This window comes from Pleuronectes platessa, chromosome 9, assembly GCF_947347685.1.
Source record: "Pleuronectes platessa chromosome 9, fPlePla1.1, whole genome shotgun sequence".
NCBI classification, from domain to species: Eukaryota; Metazoa; Chordata; class Actinopteri; order Pleuronectiformes; family Pleuronectidae; genus Pleuronectes; species Pleuronectes platessa.
In genome coordinates this window covers 1,877,939-1,900,060 of record NC_070634.1, presented here as the reverse complement: position 1 = coordinate 1,900,060, position 22,122 = coordinate 1,877,939, and the positions used below count along the sequence as shown (strand labels likewise).

Genomic DNA, 22,122 nt, shown 5'->3' with positions numbered 1-22,122 from the left:
AACGTGTAGAAGCACTACAAAAGTGGATTTTTCATAATATGTCCGCTTTAAAGTTTTTAGCAGCATTGATGAGGGTAAACGTCCCGAACGATAACCCCAACATGGAATGCCAAGCAGTCCCGCTGCAATCACAGTCCATGGTCAGCAACCAGCAGGACCACGATCCACCATCCAGACCAGACGCCACTCCAGTCCTCAGTCACCGTCCATCCCCGCCCACCAGGACCCACCACGATCTGCGGTCCTGGTCCACCGCCCGTACCCAATGCCAACGCGACACAGGGTCCGCCACCAGCACCACTATCAGCCCACATGACACAGAATCCGCCACACTGGATCCACCACCGCGACTCCTGATGCGCAATCTAAAAACCGCAATCCATGGTGTGGCCACAGAGGCCCTGGATCTTCAGGTGATAAAGCAAAGGGATTCCGGGGAAGGGGGATAGGGATGGAGAAGAGGAAGGAGAAGCTGGAAAAATAAGCTCCGTGTGTCATGTGTCATAAAATAGAACAAGTTACGTTCTGCCGCACTAATTAGCTCTAACTATAAGCTTTATCAAAAAGGAAGGTTTTGAGCCTACTCTTAAACGAACAGATAGTGTCTGCCTCCCGAACTGAAAGTGGTAGATTATTCCACAACAGAGGGGCTTGATGGCTAAAGGCTCTGGCTCCTACTCTACTTTTACAGACTTTAGGGACGACAAGTAGGCCTGACTTCTGGGAGGGGAGTGCTCTAGTGGGTTTATAAGGTACTAACAGCTCTTTAAGGTAAAAAGGCGCTATATTATTAAGGGCCTTGAAGGTGAGGAGGAGAATTTTAAATTCTATTCTAGATTTAACTGGAAGCCAGTGTAGCGATGCTAATACTGGAGAAATGTGCTCTCTTTTCTTTGTTCTCGTCAGGACACGTGTTGTGGCATTTTGGACAAGCTGTAGCACTAGGCGAAAAGCAGAAGTAGTGTCATGGGAAATCTTATGGAAGTTACCTGATCCCCTGAAGTTAGTGCATATTTACAGCACGTCAGCACCGCGTTCTTCCGCGACATTAACCTAAGGGAAGCTGAGTAAACGTACCGCGGAGAGGGTGCTGGAGAACAAAGGGGGAGAGCAGCGGGGGGGGGGGGGGGGGGGGGTCGCGTAGCCGTGGAGCGAAGGTGTTATCTAATTAGCATATGACTCACGGCGAAGCCGCTGCTGAGCCTCTCTCGATTCCCCATTGGAGGAAACCAACCCGGAATGTCACTCGTGATTGGCTGTTAGAAGTGTTGCCATTGGTCACCCTGGGTCATTGCAGCACACACGTGGGGTAAACCCCTCCCACACAATATTAATAATAAAAATGTATATATATATAATAAATCATTATTTATTAGTAAGCCTTTACCAAACGCAATGCAGTTAATTAAGACTATACATTCATTCAAGTGATGCTTGATGTTATATGTGAACATATTGTACAGGGAAGAAAAAACATGAACGAGGTATATGTTGAGTCAAAGCTTTATTTACATACAGCACAAATATTGTACAAACACAACTAGCCTAGCCAGTGAAAAGCTAATCAGGTGAAGCTTGAAATGTCTCTTTGCAGCCTCTTGTTCATATGTTCTTTGTGGGACTCTGTCTGAATCTGCCCCAGTGTGTAGACGTCTGTGGTGTGTAGCTGTGAGATCCAGTGTAGCCTCTAGTCTTATTTGAAGTGTGGCACACAGGTCGGTGAGCTCCTGGCTGTGGAAGGATGGATCCATGTCATCTGTCCCACTTCAATCAGCTGTAAACACAACCAGTACAATTAGCACAGTTCAATGACAACATACACCTACACATGTATCTGAAAAATTATTTAATGAATCTAACCTTACCCTCTTCTCTGCCGACTCCTGAACTCCTCAATGCTGATGCAAGGTCCGTATGGATGAACTGGAAGCTCCGTCATACTGGCTCATAGTGGGTCTTAGTAAGTCATAGTACAGGCAGCTGGAAAACAAGTAACATGAGTTTATTATTAATAAACGCAAATAGCCTCGCTGCATCACCGTTGGAAGATCCACAGCAAAATTAAAAAAAAATCCTAAACAGACACTTACGTACAATGGCGTCGTTTTTCCACACTGCAAATGCGGACTTTCAGCGATTATCGGCGTAATGTGCAGGGACTGCGTCATTGTGTACAGGAATCCGGCTGTGAAAACAAAACAATGAAAAAGATCAGCTGGAGGATGTATTTTAAACAGCACAGCTCTTCTTTAATCATACCCTCGCTCCGCCGGCCATTTCCCTCAGAGCTTCCTACAAAAATTAAAAAAACAGAAAAGTCACGTTTTTGAAAAAACTTAGAGAACAAACTGTTCGATTTAATTAGTTCATACCTATTTAAACATGCACTAACTCCGCTAAAGCACTCGATGCTTTATTCTACTTTTAGCAACTGTCGCTCTAATCCCACAGTTGTTCACACGTGTTTCAAATCTGAGAGTTAGCTTAGCAGTTAGCAATGGCTTCGCTCTCTAGCTGGTTCTCACCTTAATTCATGGACTCTGCGCCTGTCTTCTCCGCCTCGACTCCTCCACACCGGGCCCACGGCTTTGCTTTCCCACGCACTCTTCTTCTCCTCCAGGGAAACAGTGTCGTGTGGACTTCAGCAAGTTATTTATCCCGAAAACAGAGTCACTCGTACAGAACACACTTAAAACGATCCTCTCATGTCTGCGGCAGACGCACTCTGCATTCAAGAGGCTCTGATTGGACATGCACATCAGGTGATGACGCAAACGACTGACGTAAGTTCTTCAGAGTAAAGCTTCACAACTGTCCTTTTCATCTTAAAGCAGCGGTTAAAACAGCTTTTAAATTTAAATTTAATATGGGATGAGTATGTGACTGAGGACCCGTTTATTCTTTCTGGTTTTAAGTTATTGTACTTACCTGATTTTTGCTGTTCTGTGTTTTTACCCTCATACTTGAATGCACATATTGTAAGTCACTTGGATAAAATTGTTTAGTGTTTTAATGGCATACTGAGAAAGTTTAATAAGAAGTTCAAATTATAAGGGAATTTCCAGTATTTTGGGAGGACAGATATCTTTATGGAAAGCCAGTAGAAGTTTAGAGCGTACAGGACGAAGACACATCATATCCAACATCATTTCTGCCTTTTTAGCGGATTGCTGGTAGATGTGTGGTTATCACATCCACTGTGCATTTAACCAGCACAATTGAAAAAGTGACTGTAATCGTGTCACTCTGTACAGTGGTTGAGATTTAGGATTGTGTTTTGGATAATAATAAAATGCTGAAATAATGTGCATTGTTTCAATTTTTTTTTCATAGCATTGATTTTGCTCAACGTATACAATGTAATTAATTATAGCACACTTACTTACTTAAGATCAATTTACAATTTCAGGTTTTATATTTATTTTAAGCCAGATAGTTTAGAAAAAGGTGTTATCTGCTCCGAGGGAAACTATCCTGATTTGCATTTGTAAAGCGCAGAGCATTGGCATTTGCATGTGAAAGCCTCCCCTAGGCTTAGGAGAAGGGGGTCACCTCCCAACTTTCTCAGGGTTGTAAAACGGCAAGACACTGGTAACAGAAATTTCTCCAAGAATTTCCTACGACATTTACTGGCACAAATTCTTCTTTTCATGCAGTGTAGAGTCTGGAGCCTGATAATAATCATACAATAGTCCAGTCTCGACATGACACTAATGACACGTAATAATTCGGATGAAGCTTCAGAGCATTACCATAGGCCAAGCTAACAACCCATTCCAAACAGGCAGGTTTAGCGCTAATGAGTTAATATAGTTAATATAACTGTCTATTATAACAGACCACCTTGTAAAGTTTTTCAATTTCAGAAGAGGCACGTACAATAAAAAAAAAAGAAGTTGGGTTGTTTAAACAGTCATTTCATTTAGCTCTTAGATAGAGATATATGCTGCATGAGTCAAATCTTTGCATTGGTCTAACTAAGGTTTTAAAAGACATTTTCAGCATTTAGTTTTACCTAAAACTATTCTTCAACTTAGGGCTGCTCGATTAATCGAAATTTAATCGTGATTACGATTATTGGCTCAAACGATCTCCAAACTACTGTAATCGAGTTGAAACAATTATTTGGCGTTTTTTCTAAAGAGACGCGCATGCACAATTCTGTCCTTCCCCAAAAGCATTCAGCGGCCCAGCTGACTGGCAGTCACTCTCAAGCAGCTGTAAAGTGAAGGAGGCGAGTTGTGTGTGTGGTGACCGACGGTGAAAAAAAAAACGCTAGTGGAAAAGCAGGGAGGGCAGCCCCGTTCAGTCGACAAGAAGAGTCTAAAAAGTTCGAGCAGCAGCACATCATGTAGCGGCCGCGCCGCGCACCGCTAATATCATGCGTGTCCGGTCAGACCGGTCAGACCGGACACGCATTTCGGAAAGCCGGTCAGCCGGTCAGAGAGTGTTAGGGTTGCCATCATTAAGGGTTTGAATAACCGGGCACCGATATCCTGGTTACACGGAGGAATAAGACACGCAGCCGTCACCGGTGTTTACAGGAACCGGAAGTGATTACAAAAATTAAGCATTGACTTTAGAATAAGGGCACATATTAATAATCATTTAAATAATCGTGATTAAGATATTGTCCAAAATAATCGTGATTATGATTTTTTCCAAAATCGAGCAGCCCTACTTCAACTCATTTGTAAAGAACTGTGCCATTTACTATTTTGTGCTATAAAGCCACCACTCTTTGTGCCACTATGTATTTTATCCAATTTTCTGCCTGGTAATAATAACAGTGTATAGGCTGCCAGTGTTCATAATAATACTCTTGTTCTTTCATGAATACCTATGTCTTTGAATTCATGCAGTAAAGATGTTAAATTACCAGCAGCTGTGGCATTAGATCGCATGTATGAGCTGTGATTGAATTGACAGCCGTTACAACTGTAGAATGACTTTACCAGTTGATTCTTTCAGAAACAAGAGAAACATAAGACACAAATTTGTACAGATGACCCGTATGGTGATATTTGACCAGGCTTTCAGAATTCCATTCACTAGCCTCAGGTCTATTAATTTTTAAGGGTTTCTATGAAGCGCTAAGACAAAGTGGGATTTCTGGGGGCGGTGTGGCCAAGGGGGTAGAGCGGGTGTTCTCCAACATGAAGGTTGCCGGTTCAAACCCCACTCTTCCCCATCTGCATGCCGAAGTGTCCTTGGCAAGATACTGAACCCCTAAGTGGCCCCTCATAAATGTTGAGTGTACTAAAAATGTAAGTCGCTTTGGACAAAAGTGTCAGCTAAATGACATGTAATGATATTTCTAAAAGAGTACACAATGTATTACTCTATAGTTTCAAATTGTGCTGTGGCCATTTTTAAAGCACTATAAAATAAGTTTAAAATTGATGTATGTATCTTTGAATGTAAATTGAGTTCATGTCGAGCTTTGGTCTGCTCAACCAGTAGTTTTTCAGATATCGTGCCATCCTGAGCCCTACAATGCCAGATCCCAGAATAAAAACACCTGAGGCCACAAACACACATCTCAGTGTGTATACAGACAGACTGCTACATCGAGCTTCCAAGACACAGAGGCACCAAACACCACAACATTCCCATACCTTCCATTTCTTATTTCTCTGCAGATTAAACAAACACAGACATACAACCACCTCATGCCACAAAGACACAATCATGTGGTGCCTCCAAAACACACAAAGATTCACAGCCATCCATGCTTTCCTTTTTGTCCCAAGTTAGACAAACAGAGACGGACCAACTGGTATTTTCCAGCGTCTGGTGACTTACAATACAACAGTGCCCTGCTACCCAGTATTATACCCTTCAGCCAGCCTAAATGTTCCACAGCTCAAAACCAAAAACATACAATTACGTGTACGTGAGGGTAAGGTATAATGTATCTGTGTATATGCACTTCTGCTAAATTCTCTTCTTGTCTTCCTGATGACGACACAGAGAAAATCCGCGATATACAACATTACAGTTTGAGGTGTTTTAATGTTTGGTTAGGTTAAGATACAATGTTAAAAATATCCGTAGAATATACAGTAAAAGACCATAAAATGTAAAAAAGTATATTACTGTAGTAGATACATAAAATTCTGCTAAATCAAGAAACAGTACAGCACTTTGAAATTTACAGTTACAACATGTAGAAAATAAAAAACACATTTTTACCGTAAAATACCCTTTATTGTTAAATTCATGAGAAAATACCCTAATTTCAAAAGCATGTAATTACCAAATTAACATTTTTATTCTGTTTATATTACATATGTTTCCAATATATACCGTTAAAAATACAGAACAAAACCATTCACCATTAAGCAAAATCACACCTTCATTTCTACGGACAGAGGATGTTGAAAATATAGTATATATTTGTCAAAAAATGCTGAGCGCAAGGTAAAACATAGCCTACGTTTAAATATACTGTGTTAAAATGGTAAAGAACAAATAACGGACACTTTAAAATCAAATGTCAAGGGTGACCAAAAAAACACAATAGGTTTATCATAGCTTCGAAGGGTATACAAATATACAGTGAAGGAAATAAGTATTTGATACCTTGCAGATTTTGTAAGTTTGCCCACTGGCAAAGAAATGAACGGCCTATAATTGTAATAGGTTAATTTTAACAGTGAGAGACAGAATTTCAAATAAAAAAAATCCAGAAAATCACAACATATAAAAAGTAATAAATTGATTTGCATTTGATTGAGGGAAAAAAGTATTTATCCCCTACCAGCCAGGGATGATCATGAATCATGATAAATGTGAGGGATTAGCCCAGAACTACACAACTTGTTAATAATGTCAAGACAGCTGGGACCACAGTCAACAACAGAAGCATTGGTAACACACTATGCCATTATGGATTAAAATCCTGTGGTGCCAGTAAGGTCCCCCTGCTCAAGAAGGCACATGTACAGGCCCGTCTATAGGTTGCTAATGAACACCTGAACGATTCAGAGAAAGCTTGGGAGAAGGGGATGTGGTCAGATGAGACCAAAATCTGGCTCTTTGGCATCAACTGCACTCGCCGTGTTTGGAGAAAGAGAAATGATGACTACCACCGTCAAGCATGGAGGTGGAAACATTAGGCTTTGGGGGTGTTTCTCTGCTAAGGGGACAGGACGACTTCACCTCATCGAAAGGAGGATCGACAGGGCCATGTACAGTTAAAACTTGGGCGACAACCTTCTTCCCTCAGCCAGGACACTGAAAATGGGTGGTGGATGGGTCTTCCAGCACGACAATGACCCAAAACCTATATGGCCAAGGCAACCAAAGGAGTCGCTCAAGAAGAAGCACATTAAGGTCATGGTGTGGCCTAGCCATTCACCAGACCTTAATCCCATAGTAAATCTGTGGAGGGAGCTGAAGCTTCAATTGTTAAGCGACAGCCTCGAAACCTTAAGGATTTGGAGAGTGTCTGCAAAGAGGAGTGGACCATAATCCCTCCTGAGATGTGCGCAAACCTGGCAGGCTGGTCTCATCACAATTTCGTAGGAAATGCTACTAAAAGTAATGCACTAAAGTTCTTATGAATTCCACTAAATTGTGAGTCAGGAGGATGGGCTATGCGCTTATCTCTTTGTGAAAACAAAAAACATGGCGGACATTCATCTAACCCTAACCCTAATATGAAAAATACATATGAAGTCTGCACCACGGTGATTCAGCAGAGTGACAGCCGCAAGAATAAGCTGTTCCTGAACCTGCTGGTCCGGGAACGGAGGACCCTGTAGCGCCTCCCAGAGGGGAGGAGGGCAAACAGTCTGAGACTCGGTTGTGAGAAATTGGGTTGTTAATGAACAAAGCTGTCTCTAACTTGGTCAAAAGTGAAACATATGATTGTGTATAAAGCAAACATACATATTTTGACCATATCTGGCCATTAAATACCACTTAAAACAGATTTGACAGGTTTGATCCAGCTTGGACCTCAATGGGGTCTGAGAAAGTAAACCTGAGAGGGCCTGTGCTTGGAGCAAGATGAAATGTAAACTTTGTCGTAGAACAAAAGCAAAGACATCATCGTAAAGGTCTTGACCTCGGAAGTAACATTATGTCAGTGGGAAAATTGTGGATGGCTCCCGCTCCTCAGGAATGACCTTTGAACCTTGCACCTGAGTCAGTTTTGATGGCTTACAGAATGGAAACTAAATATGCAACAGACATGGTACGAACTGTTTTGGAAAGGTCTTGAACTCCACTACCATAGCCCAATGCAAAACTATGGGGGGCGCCACTGAGTAGGGCCCAAACCTTGAAAAACTAGATTTGACCGTTTTATTAGTAAGAAAAACTAAATCTGACTAAACAGGTGTTTTTCTCACACCAAAAAAACATAAAGAAGCATGCAAGGTTCCCGGTCGCAATCTCACATAATAGTGAAAGTCATTAGAACTACAAAAGATGGGAACAAGTACAGGAATGCTATTCAATTTGTAGTTCTCTGTATGGTTCTTCCTGGTTGAGATTAGGGTTGTGAAAATAGGGTTTAGAAAAAATATTAGCGGTTTGTTTTTTAACCATTAATACAAATATTGAAATTGAAACACACATATCTCGACATAGATATCAAAAAACACTTTTATTAAGAAACATTGCTAAAATATAGCGTTTTCCACCAGGAATACAGCAATCTCTGCCATCTGGCTTTATCAGAGTGCTGCGGAGGTCTGCGCAGGCGCATTTTGTAGGATTCTGTAGGAAAATTTAGCGCTAAAAATCTGTATGATTCTTTATGAAAACTTGGACATAACTTTTAGTACGATATCTTACGAACCGTTTTATGAGACCACGTTGAACCTGGTGACCAACTACAAGAAACGTCTGACCTCTGAGCTTGCCAACAACAGGTTTCTCCACCAAGTACTAAGTCAGGTTTTGCTCGGGGATCAAATACTTATTTCACACAATCTAATGCAAATCAATTTATAATTTTTATATGTTGTGATTTTCTGGATTTTTTATTTGAAATTCTCTCTATCACTGTCACAATAAACCTACCATTAAAATTATAGACCGTTTATTTCTTTGTTAGTGGGCACACTTACAAAATCGGCAAGGGATCAAATAATTATTTCCTTCACTGTATACCGTTCCAAAGAAATTTATTAAAATTTGTGACCAAATATTTCCTAATAATACAACTGTTGCAAAACAAACTTCAAAACGTTTAGATATATCTTTTTTAGTTGCTGCCGCGTGAAACCCTGTTGAAGGTATGTGTATTTGTGCATGCACCTGGAGCATGCTTCAACTGTTTCCGGTTCCGGAGAACACGGCAAAGAGCGGGATCAAGTCGAGAGACGAGACAGAGAGAGACACGCCAACAAGCCGACAGACACGCCGAGAGACAAGCCTAGAGACACCAAGAGAGACAAGCTGAGAGACACCACAAGAGACAAGCCGAGAGACACCACGAGAAACAAGCCGAGAGACAAGCCGAGAGATACGCCAAAAGGCCCGCCGAGAGGCAAACCGACAAACCCGCCGAGAGGTACGCCGACGCCTTTCATCTTGACGTCCGAACACTCTGCAAGTATACGCTTTCTTGAAGCTCTATGTGTGTGAAAAAACGATAACGAGTGTTTGCTATAGCTTTGGTTTATCTTATCGTTGCATTTTGCGGTTTTTCAAGGGTGAGTTAACTTTACGATAGCCATTTTTGGAGTTGAGAGTTAACTTTTTTTTCTATTGTCTGTTAGGGCATGCTGTGTTAAACGGTAGCTACTGTTACCTAACTTTACACAAGGTTGAGAGAAATGATCACTTGTAGTTTCTGTGGCAAGTCGCTTCACACATTAAAGGGTTATGTACTCCAATGCAAACTTCACAGAAATGAACAGCGTTGCTTATTTAAGTGCATTGGAGACGGCTTCAAGCAGACATTTTGTCGCGATGGAGCGTTTAAGGCCCATTTTTAGCGGAGGCATAATGTATCTGCTCCTGCCGGAACTGTTTCGGTTACCGTCAACGTTACCCCTTACGAATTCAGAATGGCGCCGTGTGAACGCCAGTTTCAAAATAATAAAGCTTGAATTGCTCATTTGAAGGAGCATATTGTGGAGTGACATGCCGTGACATGTCCAGTGACAGGATGCACAACTATTTTCAAAGTGAAATCTTCATTTACTGCTCACATGTCACGGAAACACAATTTTTTTTCCGACAGCACCATCAGTAATTTAAATACAGAGTCTCAGTCATCGGCTGCTCAAAATGAATCGGATGACATTTGCCCTCAGGTATTTGAGGCAGGTGCAGACATGGGCACAGATGCTTGTGACATGGATGTCTCAGAAAATTTCAGTGATCTCTTTCTTAGAAACGTCAGTTTATTCTACTTGAAATTGCAGGGGCAGTTTATATTACCTGCTTCCACCATACAAAACATTGTTGAGGAGATGCAAAACATCCATGAGTTGGGTCAGGGATATATTTTGAGAAAAATTACAAATTGTTATCAGATGATGACATCACCAAAGTTTGTGAGTATGTCAGGGGTTCTGATCTTTTCTCTGCTTGTCATACAGGGCCAATGAGGACGGCATACTCAGGTGCCCAGTCATTCAAAAAGAAATTCAACTATGTGGAGCCTAAGAAAATGTTTTTAGGAAGAGATGAGAACAGGACAGATAGGTTTGCCTATTATGTGCATGTGAGAGAAACTTTGAAATGTTTGCTAGAATCTGATATGTGCCAGATATGTTTATCAGGACAGCCCTCAAGAGATGTCCTGATGTTCTAGGTGACATCAGTGATGGTCAGATATTTAAATCCAATGACTTTTTAGGTCAAAATCCATCATGTCTCAAGCTAGTACTATACCAGGATGCCTTTGAAGTTGTAAACCCATTAGGCTCTGCAAAAACACGGCATAAAGTATTAGCTGTCTATGTATCTGTTGCTAACCTGCCACTTCATGTCCGGTCAGACACAGACCACATGGCACTGGTTGTATTGTGCAGAGAGAAAGATTTCAAAGCATTTGGGCATGCAATGGTGTTCTCTGAATTATTAGCAGACTTGAAGGAATTGGAGGAGAATGAAATTGTAGTTTCAAATCGAACAGTTGTCAAAAGGAAGCTTGTATTGCATTGGTGCAGATAATTTAGGCTCACATTGCATCTGTGGCTTCACTGAAAATTTCAGTTGAGCACAATATTTCTGCAGGTACTGCCTAATAACGTGCGCTGAATTTCAGGGTGATGATCCAAATATCTGCGGACCAGAGAGGACCATAGACCGCTACAATTCTGCTGTTGTTGTAGGGTTAGGGTTAGCGTTAGGGTTACTCTGACTCTGAAATTTGGCCCCTTGATAAGACTATGGACAATGCGCTTTGAAAGTAAGCAGTTATTTCAAGAGATGTGCAAGGAATTTGAAGAATTTCAAGAATCTCTGCTTTACTCTCTCTGAAAGGCATCAAATGATGTAGGCTTATCTATCAGCAGGACCATTCGGTCAAACTGTATTGCAAGTTAAAGGTGGTTGTCCATTTTACCCGGTGCTGTACAGTAAAGCCATTCAAGATGCAGTCATACCATTTAGCTGCACTGAGACTAACACCAAGGTCACAACAGAAGTGCTGTACATGGGGACATCCTACAAGAAAGGACAATTCCTTGTCACATGTAGTGACCCATGTAGTGCTTATTTTGGTAAAAAATGACATGGTTCATGTTTTGGTGTCAAAGCACGTAGCAGAATTCCTTCCCCAGTACCATCTTTACACAGTTCGAAAAGACCATGAAAAGATGCAGTGTCTGAACCTTAATGACTTGATTGATTTCTATCCATTGCCATCTTATATGAAGGATGGATATCAAACGGTTCCATTGAAGCACAGTGTGTTGTCAAACTAATGAATGTCTTGGGCTGTCATTCTGGTGTTAATTGAGCTCACTTGGAACTTGGGAGTGATCTTCGATCCTGATTTGTCCTTTAACACACATGTTAAAGCCCTATGGGACAAATTGTAATTTGTGAATATGGGCTATAAAAATAAAATTTGATTGATTGATTGACTTGATTGTTTCAAATAAATCAGAAATGGATGATGCAGAGCAAAAAATCCTCAGCAGTGCCATTATCAAGGTTTTGCCAGACCTCCCGGGCTCATGTCTACAAATTCTGGGGGAGACACTGCAACTGTTAGGGTTGGAGACCACTGAGGATTTGTCTTTTATACAGGAAGCTGATCTTCTTTCTGTACTAAGACCAATTCAAGCCAGAAAATTGGTGGCAGCCTGGAAACAGACAAGTTAATACATTTTGCCAAAATGTATTTAGTAGAGAAAAGATCATGTTGTTATTGTAATTATTTTTGTTTTACAGGACAGAGCACTGAATTCTGCAATGAGCCAGTGTTGACCTCTCCAGCTTCCTCATCACGCTCCTGACGCTCTCCTTCCCCCTCACCCAGTCACTCATTTACAGTTGCTGATTGGGTTGACAGCTTCCCTAAACCATGACATTTTTGTTTCTTGAAATTGGCATGACAGTCCACTTTTAAGAGCTCACTCTGTAGTTTAGAAAGAAGGGAAAACTGCTTCTGGACTTCATGAGAACCATTTGTGCTGGCAAATAGAAGCGGGTTTTGGTGGCGGTCAAAAAGCTGGAAATCATTAGAGGACAGTTAATGGGATGCTCAGAAGATGTGAAGGATGTGGTGCTCCTCCTTCTAGCCTATTTTGCTGAAAAAGATGAAAACCAACTATGTTGAAGAAACATGTCTGGCAAGAGAAGTTCAACTAGAAAGCTTGCCTGTGACACCATGCATCATTGTATGTGGTAAGTTGATATTCAGCTTTGTAAAGTAATGACATACATTGATAAAGAAAGTAATTGTTTGTTGCAGCCCTGTAACATTTATTACATTTTTTGAGAAAATAATGGCTTTTGTGCTATCTCCCATGTATCTTTTTTTGCAGGAACCTCCTGCTATACCTCAAGGCAGTTCATGCTGAGCGTAGACTGCAGAGTTGTGAACAACCAAATCCTGACCTTCATAACTGCCATCTTATTGATGTTTGGAAGTTACTATTGTCTCAACATACACTATCCAGTGGATCTGGCCTCTAAACTTGAGTTCCTTCAAAAGTAAAGAAATATACAGCATTTTCATGCTTTAGAACAAATCACTATATAGTGGTTGATTATGAATTATTTCTTCCTCATCAATCCAGAGAAGGGCATGAAAGTTGAAACAAAGAAGAACAAGAAGCAGCTTTCCGTAAACCCAGGAGTCCTCACCCTCACTTTACTGTACCTTAGTTGTTATCCAGTGTTATTCAAAACAGTAATTTTTTATGTTTACAGTCGGTTTAAGTGTTTAAACAAGCATGGTTGGTTTGGTTCATATAAATGTATGGAAACTGGCGTACTGCACATTTTATTGGAATGAATAATGAATAATTATTACTTGAACATTAAGGTCCAGGCAACAACAGTGTTTATCTTCTACAGGCTGCCCTTTTGTTTTTGTCAAATACTTTGTGTGGAAGACAGGCTTATTATATGATTCTGAAAAGATTCTCAGATATTATTATTTTTTATATTTGGCCAATAGCAGTTTTTCAGGTATTATGTCAATTCAGAACTACTTTAACATATGAAGAGTAAACTCTTTTAATAATTTGTACCCACTGATTTTGTATATATTGTCATGTCAAAGATATTAAGAGTTTCACTCCTGCCACCTTTCAGACATTGTATTAAAACTCCTGAGCGCTGGGAGGGAGCAACATGCTGGCTTTTGGGACACCAAGGAAGTGGTGAGTTTCTGATCCAAAATGAAAATTGGGGATGATGTGCAGCAAACGACCCAAGTTAGTATATGTTCCTCCATATATTACTATTATATGTCCTTACTTTCTTTCAGCTCTTATTACCTCTACCAGTGGTTTTACTTCATTTGGACATAAGCAACCTCTGAGCTGTCCCACCAGTCCACGCCTCTGATCAAATTCTAGCCTTGTCAAGGATAAATAGTGGTAAGTGGTTGTACAGTTCAGTGTATGATTTAGGTGAAAGCGATCTTTTCGCAGAAGTTTCATATAAAATAATAGTATTAGTTTTTTCACTAGTGTGTTTCATCTAAATTGTACAAATTGTTGTTTTCTTTACTCTTGAATGTACCATTTATATAAGACTATTTTATATTGAAATACTTTATATTTACATCATGAGTGGGTACTCTCTTCAGAGGCAGCCATGTTTTTTTACAATAGCCCGGACTGGACAAACTAAACACCCTTTGAGTCTTTGTGAAAAGTGAAGTTTACGGCAGGTTCTCTTTCATGTTTGGAAGGGAAGGGTGAGGTGAAGGCTATTCCGCTACAACATGCAACTTTACAACTAGATGTCACTACATTTACACACTGAACTTTTAACAAAAGAAGACCTTACATTTATCTATTTTTGTAAGCACAGTGTTGCCATTTCATGTTCAACAGGTTAGTTAAACCACCTTGGTTCTGTTGCTTTTACTGCTTTATTTCTCAGTAGATTTGAACATTTATCGCCTTCTTTGTTAACTTTAATGTTTCGTATAATTATTTTTCATATTTGTTGTGAGAAAAACTTGGCCACTGTTTAAATACTATGCAAATTGTTGTATTATTAGTGTTGATATAACTATTATTGTTTGTTTGTCATCCACAGTGATGATGAAAAGACTTACTAAAAAGTTTCCTGAACATCATATCATGTCTGTATGTGACTGTCCAACCTGCTGTCAAGTCTGGACTCGATGACAAGGACACCAGTCTTATCGAGCCTAGTTAGAGGTAAGCAGTGGTATAGTTTATGGCTGCATGTTAAATATAACTATATTTCAGTTATCTGCCGTTTTAAATCTGAGTAGTCAAAATTCTGTTTGTGGCTGTGAATCTATAAGTTGTCTATATGTAAGCAGCATGCTTAAGCACTGAATAAATCTAACTTTGGCTTTGTTGTTTTTCTGTCGGCAGAGAGGATAGTGCCAGTCTACAGTGAACACCTGATGGACAACATGTCAATCATCAAGCAGAACTGGTGACAACACATACTTCAAGTTCCAACATCTTGGACACGTGTCTGTGTGACACTCTATCCCATGTTGGGCCCCCTCTTCAGTCAGGTCTGGACTCAGTGAATCATTACTTCTGATTAACCAAGGGCAAGTGACAATTTTTTCATAATGTTTATTCAGTCCACCATGGATTGTCCTTTATATTACAATTGTTGATTTTAAAGAAAATTATCGTTAACAGGTTTATGTGACAACTGTTATTTTTAAAGAAAATAACCGTTTAGAGGTTTAAATTACAACTATCGTTTTTAGAGTAAATTGCCGTAAACAGTTTTTTTTTAAAGCACAACAGTTCTCGACTGAAATTTACGGTTCTAAAAAGACATACTATAATGTTGTAAACATTTTCAGTGTATTTTTTACGGTGAATTTCTGGCAACCACAGCTGCTTTTTTTTAACAGTGTAGTTAGAGTAAGTGTCAAAGAAATGGATATAACTCAATACAATGTCTTCTGAAGTCATGTAGACACAGCTGTGTGTTTTTACTGTTGATTTGCTAGGTGCTTGCATATAATATTAATTTGCTCTGTATCTAGTATTGTGTCAACCATGTGCAGAGTACACTGTCCCATGATCAATCACCATAGCCAAAGTACACTATACCTTGCAAACTACTACTACTACTACTATTACTACTACAAAGTATTCTTAAAGCTTGCTCATGTAAGGTTTCAAATAATTGTTTATTCCTGTCTGACAGTATCACATATATAATCATAGATTATATACTTTATGTGCTTGTAGAGCATAGGTGTCAGCCAGAATTAACTAAGCCAAGTGTTAAAACCTCTTCTGAGGTTTGCAGACCACACATCCTGTTTCAGCGATGCTAATTAAACCTGCATGTGGTCTGCCTACCTCCACATTCGTACACACAACCTCTGAAAATGTGTGCAGAAATTTGCACCGTAACACCTGAATGCACACATTGACAGATATACAGAGAAGGTCCTCCTCCTTTCAACTAATGAAACTCATAGCAATGAAGTGTGAAAACATTGTGAAGCCAGCAGCTTAGAGTGCAACCGACCACAAGCTCACCACCAGTCAAAGTGAAAAACACAGGTTTCAAACAAGCTTTGGAAACAAAAGGCTTTCAAGTCTTTATCTGAAATAACCACCTGTAACTGTCACATTACAGTTTGCAACGAATGCTGGTCAGATAAAAATAAGATGTTTTTGCTTCTTTTAAGATGAGCTCCTTGCCTGAATGTAGCCTACATCAGGAGTAAAATTCACAACTTTTTTTATTTCACTTAATACATTTTGCTGACATATTCGTAGGGGTAATATGGGGTTACCTTCTGAGATGTGGAAGACCCACTCTACCTCTTACAGTTTAGAGACATGCAGTTTTTGACATATGAACATATGTTAAACAGAGGTGTGTGTGTGTGTGTGTGTGTGTGTGTGTGTGTGTGAAAGAACACACCTTGTGAGCGTACTTAAAGTGTGTGTGTGGCCTTTAAAATAGTTTTACACAGGAAAAAGGACACATCAACGATCCAAGTTAGATAAAGGTTACAGCCCCATAATTCAGAATTTTCCTTTGAAGAAACGCTTTTCTCAACACACTCATACAGAAAAAGTTTATATAGACCAACCATAACATTTCTTCTTGTAATCTAGAACAGAACATAATTTATCTGAACTAATAGCACACAGATCATTGAGTTTTTTCTTGTTTATTCGGAATACATCATTAAAACATTAGAAGGTTGAGAAAAAGTATGTGAATCCCTCGTTTGCAGCAATACAATTTAGAGTGGAGTTCATACACCTGGAGTTTGCACAGTGGCTAGAAACTGACATGATTTAGCACTGTGGTAATAAAGATGATTCCAAAGAGAAAACTAAAATATTCTGAAAAGGTAAAATTCATAAAAGATACAGGTGTATCAACGTATGATACAATCGACAGCCTCGTTTGTATAGCCTATATGCATGAATCACAATTTGTCTCATAGGGCTTTAACAAGGTATGACATCCTCTGCCCTTGACTCTCAGTAAGTGTAAGGAAAAACTACAACAAAAAAAACTATTAAATACAATGCTCAATTGCTCCAACGAGGTCCATATAGGTACAAATGTGTCTGTCTCTTTGCCATGCCTCTGGGCAAACATAGGATGATGTTATTTAGATTTTTTTGTTTCCACAATTAAGTTACAATGTGAAATCTGAACCCATCTGTAGAAGCAGTGTTGAGCCAGTTCACTCTTAAAAAGAACAAGTTCCAAGTTCAGTTCATGCAGATGAAAATGAACTAGTTCATGTTCATGGATTTTTATTGGGATATTTTAGGTGACAAACGTACGGTCATGTGTTTGGTTATGAATCGATGGTGTCGGATCATGTCTGTGTGTCACTCAGCTCATTTTAACACTGAGTCCTGATTTTGAGCGTCACGTCTCGTGCTGTACTCAGCACATCATGTTGACGTGTCAATATCATGGTGTTTAAATGCAGCCTCATAAGCTCTGGAGCGAATCAAACAAAGACTTAGTTTCATTCATGTACTGATCAGGTCCTGATAACTAGTGATGAGTGTTTATTAGTTCAAGTGAGAGCAGAGTGGAGGAGGACATAGAAACTCCAGCTCGATACAAACCAACTGCAGCTTCTGCTCTGATCATGACGCAGCTGATCACTGAGCAGCTGAGACCAGAGAAACTCTGTGTTTTACTGTTCTTCTACAAAGTCACTGACCGGCTGCTTAACATGAACGAGCTCTGGTCTCACTGCGTGTGTCGCTCTGAGCAAGTGAGTGGGGGCGGTTATGGGTACATGGAGCGGGTCATTCTTCGCACTCGTTAACGGGTTAAGAAAACTCATGCGTTAATTCCAAAAATGTATCATCCAGCGATAATGCGTTAATTTTGACAGCCCTAGTAAAAACAGAAAAACATAAATTAACTAAAACATGACACTTTTACTCCAAGGATCCACATTCATCCTTTGCTAATTAAAAAATATGCAATTAGAAATCCAGGTCTAATCTCAAAGTGAACTGAAGGTCACCGGCCACGGTTCAGCTCATTTAAACATGTAATCAATAAATGTGAGGTTGGTGGAAAGGTTTTTGTAAAACCCTGTTACAGCATTCTGTTGACCATGGGCATCATTCATCTGGGACTTGTTGTACCTTTGATTCTGGGAGGTTGCCTTGGTCCCACTAAAACTGTCTGCAGAAAAACTCTCTAAAAGAAAAATAAGTACGATTATAATGTCATAAGTGATGGCATGAATGACCCTCCGAAGGCTTGGGCTGAAGAATCCAGCACAGGAATGCTACAGTAATTTGTGGTTGGGGAGCCTTGGTATTCTGGGCCTGAAAATGTTGGAGAGCAGTAAGGGCAGTGTTGGTACAACAGGGAGTACAAAGTCGGAGTACAGTGAAGAACTTGTTCAGCAGCCAGGACAGACTATTTGGACAGCTGGCACAGTTTAAGGAGACATGTTAGAGAGAGACTGAGTTTGTGGTCAAGAGTTGCACATGAAAATCCTTTTGGCCTAGAAATCTTTGTCTGTCTTGATCTCTGACTGTCTCATAGCTTCTCTCTCTCTCTCTCTCTCTCTCTCTCTCTCTCTCTCTCTCTCTCTCTCTCTCTCTCTCTCTCTCTCTCTCTCTCTCTCTCTCTCTCTCCTGTAAACCATCTTCCTCTCTTTGCTGAAAAAGTTAGCCCAACATTGATGCTTTCACTCTGCAATTCCTGTACCTCAATAAAAAGGGAGACTGGGTTTTTGGCATGCCATCCCTACAGCAATCCTGTGGCTTTGGCATCTTCAAAAAGAGAAGGAAATAAAATGTGAGAGGAAAGGAGAGAGACAGAGAAACAGGGAGAGAGATTGTCTGGGATGTTAAGAGTTTATCCAAAGACTTCCAACTGCGGTTAAACTCCAGAAAATGTCAGCTCAACCTTATAATTTCCTCTTCTAACAACCTCTGGACACTGTGCTCTGCCTTTTTGATCTGTAACTCCACAGGTCTACCTTGTCCAATTAAATGCGGAGTAAGTGGCTCTGGACAAAGACTTTAACAGAGATATTCATGAGCAATGTATTGTATATTTAAGTCTTTGCTACATACATTCAATTTCAATATGTCTGTAGCATTAACAGTCTTTAATTGTATTTTATATACTCATACTATTTGATCCATACAGGTGCTTTCCAAAACCACACAAAAGACCAGTGCAAATGAACATGAGCATTGTCTATGGTTATGCTTTTAATCATGTTTAGAGAAACTTATTAGATAAAGGTTGGGTTAGATAGTGGTCATTGTTGAAAGAAACTAATGGCTGGTAGGATGTGGGATTGGAACATGTCCTCAAAAGCCAGGATCAATCCCCAATCTATACACTGTCCCTTATCCACTGCCTCTGTCCATGTGACTGGTCGACCACATTAAAGGTTCAGTGTCTAGGATTTAGTGGCGAGGTTACACAATGCAACAAAAAGAAACCCCACCGCCTCACTCTACCCCAAACATGTATGGGGAATCTGCAGTATATGGGTAAATAAAACATGAAAGGCCCTCTCGATGCTAGAGTACTGTGATGTGTGGTTATTGAGAGTGTGGTTACGATTGTGTATTTCCTAGAGCAAGTTTCCTCCACACTGTGGTTGTATCTAGTTGTTTCTGCTATTGACAGGCAACTAAAGACGAGAAGATAGGAAGTAAGACAAAGATTGAAAATGAGGTCTGTTTTCATGAAGCCAGAAAGGTGTTACTCTTCACCTTTTACCTCCATAATGAAAACATTCTGCTCGCTTGTTTGTGTGTGTGGGATATGTATGTTTGTGTGTTATCCACTAATCTTTTTTCTACCTCTGTATAACCTTATCAATAGGATAAGTAGCTTATTAAAATGTGCCAGTCAACACATATACATACATGTATCCTCACAGGCTCATACACATACGCACATACAATTTGCAATTTACTGGCTCTAAAGTCAGCTCTCATCAGCTGTCATATCAACTACAAATTAATCATTAAAAACATAGTACCAGTGAGCTGTCTGACCTTAAAACCAGCCTTTATTCCCGCAATTTTTATGTGAAAACAGACTTCATACAATCCAGAGTTCTGGAATGAGTTTCCTTCTTGGAATAGTAAACAATTTCCACCCTTTTTTTGTAATTGTAGGCACAAAAACAACTGTTCATGTTGATCTCCTCATAAGCTGTCGTTTTGAGACATTCTCTGGTGCCTGCACGCATGTCACTTATTTCGCTCTGAAACCCGATGGTCACCATGCAGTGAATTTAGGTCTACTTAACAACTAGTTGACCAGTTTTTAGCCTAACTTTAGCACACATAAATACACATACACACACACACACACACACACACACACACACACACACACACACACACACACACACACACACACACACACACACACACACACACACACACACACACACACACACACACACACACACACACACAATCAAATTTACAGATATGAATTGTTTAAACTACTATGATACTGACACTCAATAACTCCTCGGCATATGCACACACACACAGCCACACACACAAACCAATTATTTCCTAACTGGGTAACAGTGACCTCACAGCTCCGAGCACTTTGCTTAACTTTACAGCACTCATAAAACCTCTCTTGTAAATGTATAATATTAGAAAACAACTCTTTAAAATAGCCACCAACTGCTACAAGATGTGTTTGTGTGATTTCTTCCAAAAATTACACAAAACTCCCAGAAGCAACAGAGAGTGACTAATAATGGGTTTTCATGGCAGGTGAAGTGTTTGCATGAGCTACTGCTTGTTGCTGATTCCCACTTGTTCACATCTGAAAAGTAATCAAGCCAGCAGGATGCTCTCTGCCATGAAATATATGACATATGAATAATTTTTACGCCACACATATTTATCCATGTCTTCAGGAGTGTGTTCTACTGTTAGAATTTTAATCTTCTTCAAGTCTAATTAAAACAGATCCAGCAAGAGGATTTCAAGCTGATGATACTTGAGTCTCAAACCAGTGTGAAGTTCGGGTATTTTGTTATGTTTTTTCACAACGAAACCTTGTAGTGAAAAAAACCTCTCAGTGGGCTGAAAATCATCTCATGAATGTGAGAAACAAGTTGTAAAATGCTATGCTCTTTGCCTTTGTATTAATTACCCAGAAATTCCACAACATCCAGAGTCAGTAAAAGGTTTTACTCATCCCACAAAAAACCCAAGTTACGTTACGACTCAAATGCCTGAAAGCTTGCCTTCTACAGTATCTGTGCATGACAATTATGCTATAGCTAAGGTTGGGGAAAGATTGTGATAATGGAAGATATACTTTTTTTTATGTGCATTCATATTTACAGATAACATTTACAGATCGGGAGAAAAATTATGCTGAATGAAGAGGTGGACATTATTGCAGGTCTGAGGGGACGTGAATGCTGGTCTCCAGGGCCATGATGAAAAACAATAATAACACAGTCTAAACCAACTGCGAGCCACAACATTTCCTCAGCTAACCACTGCTCTCTGGCTATCATAGATTTAGTGATGAAGAGGAGGCTGGGATGCATGTTGGCTTCAAGACTTCATGGAAGTAAAAGATTTTTTAGTTTTAAATGAAACTTAAAACCTGAGAAAACAAAAGAAATGACATAATGATGGAATTGTAAAAACTAATTTCAATAGCCACAAACAGATCAAACAGGTTGATCTACCCAGAATAACTTGAGAAGTCCAAAGCCAAGGGGTCAGTGAAGAACTCGCTGTCCGTGATCAAGTTTGTCGCAGAGTCAGCCCATTGATCAGCCACAGAACGAAACAGGAGATGTCAAACAGAGCTTGGCTAATGAAGGTAGAGAATGTAGAGAAGCATTGTCGAAGGACTGTGTCACATAAACACATCTGCATGTATGTCAAATGACCTCGACTCCCTGCCCATTCCTTTGTATCACTGGTGGGAAGGCTACGTATGGACGGCCTTGCCTATCCTCAGATACGCATGTAGTCAACAGACGATTAG

General features: G+C 40.0%; 1 long non-coding RNA gene across 4 annotated transcripts; it reads right to left on the bottom strand.

Moving 5' to 3' along the window:
- Positions 1 to 1,487: 1,487 nt before the first annotated feature.
- Positions 1,488 to 2,726, bottom strand: LOC128447656 (uncharacterized). Of its 4 annotated transcripts, XR_008339647.1 has the most exons (5): positions 2,526 to 2,726; positions 2,260 to 2,292; positions 2,091 to 2,185; positions 1,866 to 1,980; positions 1,488 to 1,774 (listed from the first exon to the last, which is right to left on the bottom strand). It is a non-coding gene; the product is annotated as an uncharacterized LOC128447656 (long non-coding RNA). The 4 variants fall into 4 exon arrangements; XR_008339649.1 differs by having other exon boundaries at positions 2,091 to 2,215; positions 2,260 to 2,726; XR_008339648.1 differs by lacking the exon at positions 2,260 to 2,292.
- Positions 2,727 to 22,122: the final 19,396 nt, after the last annotated feature.